Consider the following 12367-nt stretch of genomic DNA (forward strand, 5'->3'; position numbering starts at 1 on the left):
AACTGTAAACCTTTCTATCGCTGTCAACGCTTCGATCTTCGGGCGAATCTGCCACTTTTTGACTGTGAACGCGAACACTGGAACTGCGTGAACGCATCCAAAATAATCAATTTGATTGACCTGTTGATAAGCTTTCATGTAACCACGCATGGAATAATGAGCAACGAACGTTTTACAATATCCCAATTCATCGCTGTGTTAAACAATCAAAAATGCAATCCCTTTTTCGAAGTTTTCCAAAAGCCTAAGTTCTATTCAGCCAATCTAATATGAACCCTAGCTCGATCAGACTAACCCGATTTCGATGTCTGGGCGAGAAATATCCCATTCGGGTTTCATTTTTCAGCGATAGCAGTGACCTCTACGAAGGGTCTATAGGACGACGTCTACAACTGCTCTTGCACATCTAGTGAATGTCCGTGGTTACATACAGGTAAAATGAAAACCTATAGATTTATTCAATGTTTTCAGAGAGGGCGTGGTTTTGATAGAGGCCAAGCACGATGAACTGACTGCCTTGCACATCTGTCAAAACGCTATGGATTACAAACAAAACGAAAATTTGACTGTAGTTTATTCAACATTATCGGTTTCCTGCTTGCAGGCAACTAAAAGGCCAGAAACAAAAGGCGTTCACTGCACCCGCTGGGTCCCTGACGTCATGTACTCTATATACGAAGAGGATAGCAACAAACAGCACACAAACAAAATATTTTAGGTTATGCATTATGCATGAAAACGCAGAATTCATTTAGTATCATCAAGAGATGAAGTAACGAAGTCACCAAAACACTGAAGTACTCATGCCTATTAAGAAGGCCACCAGAGCTTGATAATTGATAACAAATACCACAGTTAATCATCAAAGCTATCTGTCTGCCGTGCGGTGCGGCGCCGCATTTGCTACGCAACGCACACATGCACGCACATACACATAGTTAGCTTAACCGTCAATCGGTGGAAGGAAAATTTGAGCGAAGCCCACGTACAAAAGAAAAACTACACTAGGCCTTACGCATTGCACAAAAGACGCCAGTGCATTCAGAGATTTTCCAAGTAATAGTACCAATGGTGAGTTGGGTAATTTATTGTTATTCCATTTGTCTTTATTCGAAAAGCTGGTGATTTGGTACACTAAGAAGTGAATTAAATAGTTAGTTCTTACCTTTGGAGCTCTATACCTAGTTATTCCGAATTTATAATTGTCAATCGCCAATGTGCTTGGAGTAAAATAATACCGTTTTTCTTTAATTCTGTATAAGTATACATGTCCTAGTAAGAACAACTTTCGCAGAATCAACAGAGGTGTGCGAGGAAAAGTTTTGCAGAAGACTATCTACGGATTAAGTATTTTTGTTCTAATAGTGGACGGGCACGCACTGGAGATTTACAGTATAGAAGCAGAAAGAAGTGAGTGCCAGGGGTTTTCCCTCTGTCAAGCACAAACACAGCGCAGTCACTCGTCGCCGCTTTGGAAGCCGTAACAAATTTCGCGCTGACTCACGCACCAGGCGCGGTTGCCCCGCAAAAGCCCGTCTAATCTCGGCGGGCGTCCATCACGGGGGCCCCCGAGTGCCGAACTATAAGGCGGGGACGATCTCCGTCTCAAGGACGGCTCTTCGTATTCTTTATAGCGCGTGCCACGGGCATATACGGGTGTACGCAATATCCGCTACACCCGATGCATAAGTCGTTATCTCGACGACTCGGCGAAAGGGGGCCACTTCTTACGGGGGTACCGCATTGACCCGACTGCAAGCCAACAACTTCTTTTTTCACTCGCAGGCCTTCGTTGTGTGGTCGTCGTATGCGGCAACGAGTACGTACCGAAGGATTAAATTAGTTCAAATTCCGGGCTTCTATACGCGCCAAAACCACGATATGATTATGAGGAAGTGGGGGAGGGGAGCGCAACCCGGATTAACTTTGACCTGCTGATAGTCTCCAACGTGCGTGCACCCAATTCACGGTACTCAAATGTTCTTTTTGTTTTTGTTTTCTGTTTTTGTTTCTTTACATTTCGCGAAGGAAACCATTGCGCAACAAACCGTTGTCCGCCGGTTGCATTCACTTCGTGGACTCGTACACGGAAATACTCAACATCTGTTCAGAAAACAGAAGGGCTGGTGAGTGACCAAAACTATCGAGCATAATTTGCACAGCCAGTTCCGTGGGCGCACAGACCTTCCCTCGTGCTCACTTACTCGAGAAAGCCGCACACAAGCTTAATCCGGGGCGAAAAAAAAATAAAGAAGAAAGACCACCTATGCAAGCAAGCGGCCGCTTGTGATCGCGAAAATGCGGTAAACATACGCGCCAGATTGTCGACTGTGCGCTCGCACCGCCGACGCCGCACGTTGCGCTGGACACACAGCCCGTGCCAAGGTCCACGGTATGGCGGCACTCCCATCGAATCACTCACGGTCTCAGTCCGATGTGCGGCCTTGAAAAAGAAAGCGTTACAGCACAGCCACGACCACCGCGACGACAGGACACACAGGCGCGTTCCATCCGGTCGCAGTCATGCGCGCGCTCATGAAGCAGTGGCAATGCAGAGAGGCAGATAGGCCTAGTTGTTATACGGTTACGTTGCGAGGGTGTTTAACCAAAAGTTAACCAGAAGTTAACCAGGTGTAACCAGAAGCAGGATGGTATCGTGCGGACAGGGATGCGTGCCTGCCTTCGTTAAAGACGGGGACTAGTGCCTTTAATTTCTACTGAGAACGCGTTGAATTCGCTACGTCCGCAAAGTGCGGATATTTGAATAACCTCGTGAAAATCACTAACCAAGAACGGATCGTCAACCCTTCACAGCACTCCCTTAATAATTGGCACTCACCCCTGGCTGATGTCGCCCTGTTCTTACCGCTTCGTCCTGTACACCCTGACACTGCAGAGGGAGAAAGATAAAAATATAACTGGGAGAGCAGAGGGCGGGGCTCCAGATCTTACGCCGACGTAACCCTTGCAAAAACAATTAATGGTGTTCAATTGAAGCTCAATAAAAAGTCAACAAAACACATTAGGCTTTCTATAGATGGTCGCAGACCTGCGCCCCTCATGAACCAAGGTTGATACAGTAAGAGGCAGATAAAAAAATTCACAGGGTCTCTTATGTTATCTCTAAGACGACTTGAATGCGAAAGCCCAAGTGCCGATGCATTAAAGACGGACACGTGACGTACACATCCCCCTTAATTCGCTTGGTCTACTTCGCTTAGCCATCCCTCTTAATTCGCTTACTCATCCCTCTTAATTCCAAAGATCGAGGGTTCGGCTCCCAACCAAGGTCGTGTGTTTGGGTGCCTTAATTAACTATACCATAATTAACTTCGCCCTCAATAATTTCCCCTTAATGACCACCAAAGGTGGTGGGCTCGACTACCACAAATGGTCGCGGTTCGACTCCTACCAAAGGTCGTGCGTTCGACTGCCACCAAAGATCGTGTGTTCGAGTGCTTTAATTAACTTAGCCTTAATTACCACCAAAGGCAGTGGGTTCCACTCCCACCAAACGTAAAGGGTTCGTAGCCTTCTCGCGCCTTTCTTGTCATCAGCGCGTTCTCGCTAAAGGACACTGAAAGTCGACTGACCGAAGAGACGTATAAGGCTTTCGTCTTAATAAAAAGATGTAGTGAGGCCTCTCTGAATCTCGCATTCCCGTCTTCCCTTGGAAAAGTAAATCGCGATGTTCAACTTAATTTTAACTAAAGCTTTTGTGCAATCATTTTCCTCTCCCGCACCTAACAACGAATGTCCCGTCTTACAGGGCTGTAACTTTCCTCTTATGGACCCTATTATATTTGATGCAACAGGAATTAAAAAAATAATCGAAAATTTGAAAATTACTTCCTCCTGCGGTGTCGATGAAATCACCACCAAATTCTTAATTAGCACAGTTGAATATTCATCTATCATATTGCAATATCTATTCTCGCAATCATATAACTCTGGCATGCTTCCGCTTGATTGGAAAACAGGAAAAATCGTTCCCATACACAAATCAGGTGACACTCATAATCCCTTTAATTATAGACCAATTTCTCTTACCTCAGTACCTTGTAAAATTATGGAACATGTAATCTACACGCATCTCATTAACTTCCTTGACGATAATAATTTCTTTACTCCTCACCAGCACGGGTTTAGAAAAAACTTCTCTTGCGAAACACAGCTTCTCACATTTACAAACGATTTACACTCTAACCTTGACGCAGGCTTCACGACGGACTGTATTTTTTTGGACTTCGCTAAGGCATTTGACAAAGTGTGTCATGCTCTACTCTTACACAAACTAAGCATTTTAAACATTGACCCTACACTACTTAGGTGGATCTGTAGCTTCCTTACATCGCGCGTTCAGTTTGTTTCTGCTAATGAATGTACTTCCTCTCTAGCCCCTGTCGGCTCAGGCGTCCCTCAAGGATCTGTCCTGGGCCCACTTTTGTTTCTTATATACATTAATGACTTACCTATTAATATTTCATCAAAAATATGTTTATTTGCAGACGATTGTGTGATATACCGCAAAATTTCCAATAACTGCGATGTAACAGCCCTACAAACCGACTTAAATAAAATAACTGATTGGTGCAGCACGTGGAAAATGCAACTTAACATTAAGAAGTGCAAAACTATGAGGGTTTCTCGTACTAACTCTAGTTCTCCAAATTATTCTCTCACTAATATATCACTTGAATGTGTCACCTCGTATCGTTATTTAGGAGTAACCATAACTAACAATTTGTCTTGGAAATCGCATATTGATATCATAGTGTCCAAAGCTAACCGCACTTTAGGGTACCTACGCCGAAATTTTTCTCGTGCGCCATCATCATTAAAACAATTACTATATACCACTTACGTTCGCTCGCAACTTGAGTATGCTTCATCAATATGGGATCCCTGGCATTCAACACTAATACATACGCTGGAAGCTATACAAAACCGTTCAGCCCGTTTCATTTTAAATAACTTCAATCGGACAGCAAGCGTAACACACATGAAATGTTTATTAAACCTTCCTCTCTTATCCGACCGCCGAAAACACTCACGCATTTGTCTTTTTCACAAAATCTATTATCATAACACCTTTTTACACACTCTTTGGATCAGGCCAGCACCTTTCATTTCTTCTCGTCGTGATCATAATCAGAAGGTTAGCATATCTCATTTCAATACTATCATGGGCGCAAATTCATTCTTACCAATGACTAGCAAAGACTGGAACAGCTTATCCCCTTCATTAACAGGTATAATTAATCCACTTATGTTTAGAAACGCACTTGAAAACGAACTTTTGTAATATACTTACCATTTGTCTTGCCTATGTGTATGTACCTTTCTCTATTGCAGCGTTTTCATCAGTTTTCATCAGCATCATGATCAAAAAGTTAACAATGCATTTTGTAAATCTACTGTACATATTATGTTTTTTTTAATCTCTTTACCATTGTGTACATCACATTTGTATTTGTATCTTTTGTACCTCTGTTTATTATCATCGGATGTCAACTCAATTAGCAATTATTACTGCTGTTATAATTATTTTTTTTGTTTGAGTTACTTTTACCGATGTTTACTTTGTATTCCCTTAGCCCCTCCCCTCTATAATGTACTATGTACCTTGAGGGTAAAATAAATGAAATGAAATGAAATGAAAGCTTGAGTGAAAGCACCCGAGAGTCAATAAAACACATAGGTTCATTAAAAGCTTGTAGCAGTCCTACGCGATCACGGAGAAATGGCGATGCTTGAAGCGACAGAAAGAGAAATTAAGTGGCGTGGGGACACACTAAATCTTGCATTGAGGTCACCGCTTGCAAAAGCCGTTTAAAATGTTCAATCGCGCCTCAAGAAAAAGTAAATTCAATGCAATGAAGAGTCAATTAAGACACAATAAATTCATTATTCAGCTGGTCGCACTCTTTATTTAGCGCGCCCGTAAATTGTCGGCGATGTAGAACGACAGACACCAAAGAAAAAAAAAGACATTTCTTGTTGATGTAGTTGGTTAAACATGACTATTAGACGACAGGTGCACATCGACACCCACCGAAAACGACGGTCCAGACGAGCTACATGTCGTTTCTCTGCGTTTGAGTGCATGTGTGTTGCGTCTGTCATCCAATAGCCAAATAAAAATACCTGGGTAAGTGTGTCTAAATCTTGCCCCGTAGTGTTCTTTCCCAAACATCGCCCACAATGTTCAATTGTGTCTCAACAAAAACTCAACTGAGTGCAAAGAAAAAGTCAATAAAAACTCAACGGATTCCTAATGACTTTCGTACGGGTTCGGCGTGGTATGAGCTTAGTATAGTGGTGCTGCCAGCGTAGCATGCCATTCGAGATGTCGCGAACGCTGTACCCTGCAAATGGCTGGAGCGCAATGAATTACGCGAATGGCCTTACATAAAACAGCGTTACAGAGAGAGGCAGAGAAAGAGAGTGAGAGAGCAAATCGCGCGTTATCTCCTTTCGCAGTGCTTCTCGCGAAGTGCCCGCCATCCGTCTTGGTCCGCCTCCGCAGCTGTGCACCTAGCCGCGCAGTACATAGAAGGAGCCCTTGTTGTTAAGTGGCTCCCTCACTCAGTGGTATGGCATACTGCTGACCGAGGGACGTACTCGCTCGGTCAGCGTGGGGTGAGTGAGCAGTCCGGTCGATACTGTCGCGGTGAGAAAAAAGACAGCCTTTGCTATAGCGGTGGGTCGGGAGAGCTATGTTTGAGCCTGCATTTGTGCGGTTTGCTTTGGCGCAGAATGGGAGGTGGAGATCTGTCACATTGCGTGGCCGGAATGCAAGCTTGCTGGAAGTGGTCGTTAAGCCTTCGAGATGTCGCATATATATAGCGGCACACTGGATATATATATACGCGTCGTCTCTGTTCGGCAATGAACGCGCCACTTTGCGGCCGACGTCGTAAAAGGGGTCCCGACAAGGCAGCACGGTGCGACAGGCAAAGCTCCATGAAAGTGAAAGGATTCCGGGTGGGAAGTTGAACATTCAGTAGATAAAAGTTTGTAAAGTGAGCGTATAGGCTCAGATGAACGTGTACAAAGTGGCGAAGTGGTACTTCGCTGTGACGAAAAGCAAGGAGTGGCCACATGCACGGAGATTGCAGCCAATTTTCAATAGAGAATGTATTGATTGATTGATTGATTGATTGATTGATTGATTGATTGATTGATCGATCGATCGATCGACTGACTTACTCATCAGCCACAGTACGATTCTGATCGCTATTATGTTCGAGACGACGACTGAATGGAAGCTTCATCATGGAAGGATTAGTAGCGTACCATGGACAGACAGACAGACAGACAGACAGACAGACAGACAGACAGACAGACAGACAGACAGACAAAGTGAGTGAGTGAGTGTGAGTGAGTGGGTGGGTGAGTGAGTGAGTGAGTGAGTGAGTGAGTGAGTGAGTGAGTGAGTGAGTGAGTGAGTGAGTGAGTGAGCGAGTGAGTGAGTGAGTGAGTGAGTGAGTGAGCGAGCGAGTGAGTGAGTGAGTCATGAGCAACGCCTAATGCAGGGATACATATTCACATCCTTGCCTTGGATGCTTTATCGCGCGCCTAAGTCTAATTAAGAAGAGCGTTCCTTTCTAGCGTCCCGCTCCATCGAAACGTGGCCATGGGGAATCGAACGTATACGACCGCGAGCTCAAAACAGCGCAGGGCCATCGTCCTTTTCTTCTACAGCGGCGGGCGCCTGCAAGAAGTTCGGCAACCATACGGCAGTCGAACCCGCTACAACAATGGAAACGCGCTTCCAGCTGCGTACACACCCCGACGCCTACAGATAGCACGTCCCGGAGACAGCCCCGAAGGCGTCCGTGAAAGCGGATTCTCCCGCCGCGCCTACACAGTTCGCAGACCGGCCGCGCGGCCCAAGATTCGTGCGCGGTCTTCTCCCCGCCGTCGCGTGCTACGGTTTTCTCGATTTCTTTTTCCTCGTGCTCCGGCGGCGACCGCGAGGTGCACCACCGCACACACCAAGCGGGCGCGTTCGCGTGTGCGGAGTGCTATAAGTGTATCGACGAGGCATCGAGACTCGTGATCGAGATACGCACCCGGGGGCCATGCGTGCGTGCGTGCACGCATAGGACGGGACCGAGCCGTTCTTGATCTTGCACGAGAAAGAAACAACAAAAGAAAGAAAACGTGACCGCGCAGACCGGGATAGGGGGGGGAGGGGAGACACAAGCGAGATGAAGAAAAGGTCGGCGAGCGACGTTTCTATCTTTTTTCCCCCACTTTGGCGACGACGAAACCCCTCAGGGTTAGAAGGGGGGAGAGAAGTCGTGTGCGTGTATAGGGGGGGGGGGGGGAGTGTAGCCATTCACTCGGCGACGAACAACCGGACTAAATACTTTCCTCGCGGCCCGCGACCTACAAGAAGGAACAGAGCTTGTCGGCGAAGAAGGCGCGAGGAGTTTCTAGGTGAGCGAGCCCGAAGCTATAAGCCGTAGCCAGCCGGCTTCTCGATTCGCTCGGTTATCGGAAGAGTCGATCTTCTTCTCTGGCGCCCGCGCGCGCGCGATCTCCTTTGACCGGCTGTGCACCTACCTCTCCTCGGGGCACCCGATGCGACACAGAACTTCGCAGAAGGCGACGCAGAGACATAACGAGGAAAGGTGTCGTCCGTACGCGCGCTCTTGCTTGCGCCCCCGAAATACTTACCGCGGGAGTACGACATTGCGGCGGCTGGCCTCGCGGCTTTCGAGGAGGTGGTCGCGGTCGCCTATAGTGCGAGGCCTAGGTCGCGTATGTAGAGCTGCGCGCTCTACTCCCCGTGTCGCCGACTTCTGCGCAGCGCGGTATCAAGCTACGAGTCCGTCGTCTCAGCGAACCAGATCAATACTTCTTTTTATACTTACTTCAATCCTCAATATTCAATCAATCTTCAATCCGATCAATACTTCAATCCTGAAACGTGTGGGTAAAAGCGCAAACAGACGACCACCAGAAGGGAGACACGTACACGCAAGCGCTGCGTACGTGTCTCCCTTCTGCTGGGCGTCTGTTTGCGCTGTTACCCGTATGTTTTCAGCGAACCAGAACAGAGATAAGCAGAAGAAGGGTACACCCGCAGTACGGCTCTGGTAGTTCTTTATGTACACTCGCGACGACGACTGAACGGAAAGCTTCGCAACGGAAGGATTAGTGGCGTACAATGAGCGAGCTCTCCTTTCCTCATAGGTAATACGCAGCCATCTCTCGTTGTTGAATGGGTGACACAAGCGCTGTATAGCCTTTCGCTGCCCTGCGCGGAACTAGTGAGAGGGATTATTGAGCAGCGGGGAAGGGATGGGGGTTGTAGGAGTAGGGAGGGGCAGTCGCAATGACAGAGACACGCGGCAAAAAAAAAAAAAACTGCATCCCATATCTCTGTCCTGTCTGGTGATCTCTGTCTCCCTGTATTATCCGCGCACGCTCATACCTTCATGGACGCTCCGCGCACTGCCAATTCAATTTGAGAATTTGAATTTTATTCCGACAAGGCAAAATGAATACAAGAAGCACTTGAGAAGCGTGTGGATCCGTATAGCATAGTGGCGGTTCGTGAAAAAATATTAATTCTGGTGATTTCAGGCGGAGAAAGGATCCCGACATGATTATGAAGCACGTCGTAGTGGTATACTGCGGCTTAGTTTTGACCCCCTGTAGTTCTCTAAAGCGGCGCCTAAATGCAACTATACACAAGTGTTTCCGCGCTTCGCCGCCATTTAAATGCGGGCGCCGTGGCTGGAGTCGAACCCACTACATCGAGAGCGACAGCGCAACGCGTCACTAGGCTGCCGCGGTGAGTCCACTACACTGTAACATAATTTACACCCTAAAAGTGAAAAGGGTGTAAATGTGTCTATAACTCACACCCTTATGGTGTCCGTTATATAGATAACACCCTAAGGGTGTGAGTGATAGACACATTTACACCCCTTTCACTTTTTAGGGTTTAAATTATTTTATAGTGTATGCTATATATAGCATACGGATTACAGATCTATGTGTGAAGTAGAGAGAAAGAGACTTCAATGAGGGATGGCGGAGTTAGCATAGCGGTATGCCTGGCACGCTACATCGGTGCCCGTATTCCCAGAAAGTATATACTATACACTAAAACAGTTCGTAAAAGCTAGCCAATCACGCTGAGGGACGTATTATTAGCGAAGGCGCCCGGCCAATGGCAAGCAGCACGTACGGACGAAAAGCCTTGCGAATTTGGTCCCTGGCGATTAAGGCGAAAGACGAAATAAAAAAAAGTTCGGCAGCAAGTTACACTCCCGTAACACCTGAAGGCGAAAGCCTGCTGCCACCTGAAGGCGAAAGCCTGCTGCACACATGGTAGTGCGGCGTCTTGCATCGTCGCGTCGCTGCTTTCGCGGTTCGGCTTCTTTCGGCTCGTTTTCGACTCTTAGCTGCGGCTTCGAACGCTCGTATAGCGGGGTCGGACTCCCGCCAGCGAAGTTTCTCTTCGACTTTACGTTGCATCCGCTCAGCAGGGGATTGGAACGTATGCTGTTCTGTGCGTTGCATGGGTGATTTCAATGAATGTGCAGTGTTCGCTTCACTTTGCTGAGCGCTTGTATATAGCCTCAGATTTACGGAGGTATGTGCCATTACATTTTTCGCTTGCTTACGGGGGCTCATAGCCATTGCTTACGGGGGTATTAGCCATTGAGGAGGTCACGTGTTTTTTTTTTTACCATTCGACTAGACACCGCGTTTTCTGTACACTGTATGCGTGATTCCAATAAATGTACACACTGTACGCTTCACTTTTCTGAGCGCTTGTAGCCTCTGCATTCCGAGAGGGATGAGCTATTCCATTTTTTGCTTGCTTAGGGGTATGAGACATTGCTGATGATGATATTTTTGGACCACTGGACCGGACGACGCGTTTTTTTTTCAAGGCCATCGGAGGTGTGAGCCACTAAAGGCTTTCGCCTTAAAATTTTTGAAAAATAATTTTTCTGACCGACTATCTTCTTTCAGAAACAGGTGACATAGTTACGATAGACCCACCCCTATACGCGCTTCGATTCCCTGATTTTCGGCAACAACGTCGACAATGACCGCAACAACGACAGCGGCTGCAACGGCGACTATAGCAGCCACACTTTTATCGTCACAGGATGAATCTGATGCGTTTTTCCCTGTGCCCATGTAGCGGAGACGACGAAGCGATTGATCTTTTTTGTTTTTAATTACGAAAGTGCTTTATGCCAGGCTCCACCGAAAACATGTTCCATGTACGTACATACGTCACGCAATCATATTCACGCAAATCCGCACGACTGCAATATTTTGCCGTCTTGTGCACATGTCCACCTAACGGTTTAAGAAAATAGGCACATGAAGGTTAGAAACGTTTGTTATATTGAAGGAATTGCGCTCTTAACAACACGTATTTGTTGCAATTAGATATTTAGGTATCACTTGTATTATCACTGAGTGATTCCGTAAAAAACGAGACCGGAAGCCTGGACACAGCTGAGGGTAGTAAAGGTGACAGTGCTTGAAAGTGTCTCGCGATCTAACTCAGTAGGCGTTGTTCCTGGAGTGAGTGTGGCGCATTTTCGCACGTGATCCCCAACAACCGTCACCGCTGGGTGGCTCCACGGTGGCTCACTTTTTTGAATATATTCGCCACGGGTTAGGGCACGTGTTTGCTGCACCAAAAAAAGAGCGAAGTATACTCGGCCCATCCTAAATGGCATGCGATGTTATTCACTCAGTGAGACCCCTAAGTAACGTATGCACCTTCCAGAAGCGCTGGGATTTAGAGAGAATGGAAACATTAACCGGTCAGCATTGGAGATAAGCCAGAAACGTTTATAGAGTACTAGTGAGAGAAAGAAATAAAGCAAGATGCGTCCGCATATGTAGCAGGCATAAGTAACGGTCCAAAGTAGATATAGAAGTTTTAAGGAAGAGCAAGAAGGTTAAAAGGAGATGTAGAAAGAAAAAGTGCTAGTCTGAAAAGCATATATATAGCGTACCTAATCAGCTCAAGCAGGCTAGGTGACTACTTGTCACCTCCCGCTTTCGAAGGGGATGCCAATAAATTATCAACATAATTTTAACATGTGTATGGTCGTGTAGTGTGCATGCCGTCTATAGTGGATGTGAGTCCCTAGTAAATGAACAAACAAATAACATTGTTTATACAATGTAATTCTTTTTGTATTGCACATACATGTTATGGTATTTTTTTATTTTTTTACTTTTGCCTTGCTATTAGAGAATGTTAAATGCTACTTACAAGCTGTGTGCCAAGCTTTTTGCGTTAGAGTGCATGTTTTAAAACCTGCCAGCAATGCCACTGCGTGATGAATGTATACTGTGGTGCCAGATG

At 46.3% G+C, this 12367-nt stretch overlaps 1 long non-coding RNA gene across 1 annotated transcript in view; it reads right to left on the minus strand.

Annotated features, from left to right (window-relative positions):
* Positions 1 to 2838: 2838 nt before the first annotated feature.
* The window catches only part of LOC139052853 (uncharacterized), a 155737-nt gene continuing 146208 nt past the window's right edge, over positions 2839 to 12367 (minus strand). Inside the window, exon 4 of the long non-coding RNA XR_011510087.1 lies at positions 2839 to 2890. This is a non-coding gene — a long non-coding RNA (uncharacterized lncRNA). The remainder of the gene's footprint in view (positions 2891 to 12367) is intronic.

Source organism: Dermacentor albipictus, unplaced genomic scaffold, assembly GCF_038994185.2.
Source record: "Dermacentor albipictus isolate Rhodes 1998 colony unplaced genomic scaffold, USDA_Dalb.pri_finalv2 scaffold_40, whole genome shotgun sequence".
Classification (NCBI taxonomy): domain Eukaryota; kingdom Metazoa; phylum Arthropoda; class Arachnida; order Ixodida; family Ixodidae; genus Dermacentor; species Dermacentor albipictus.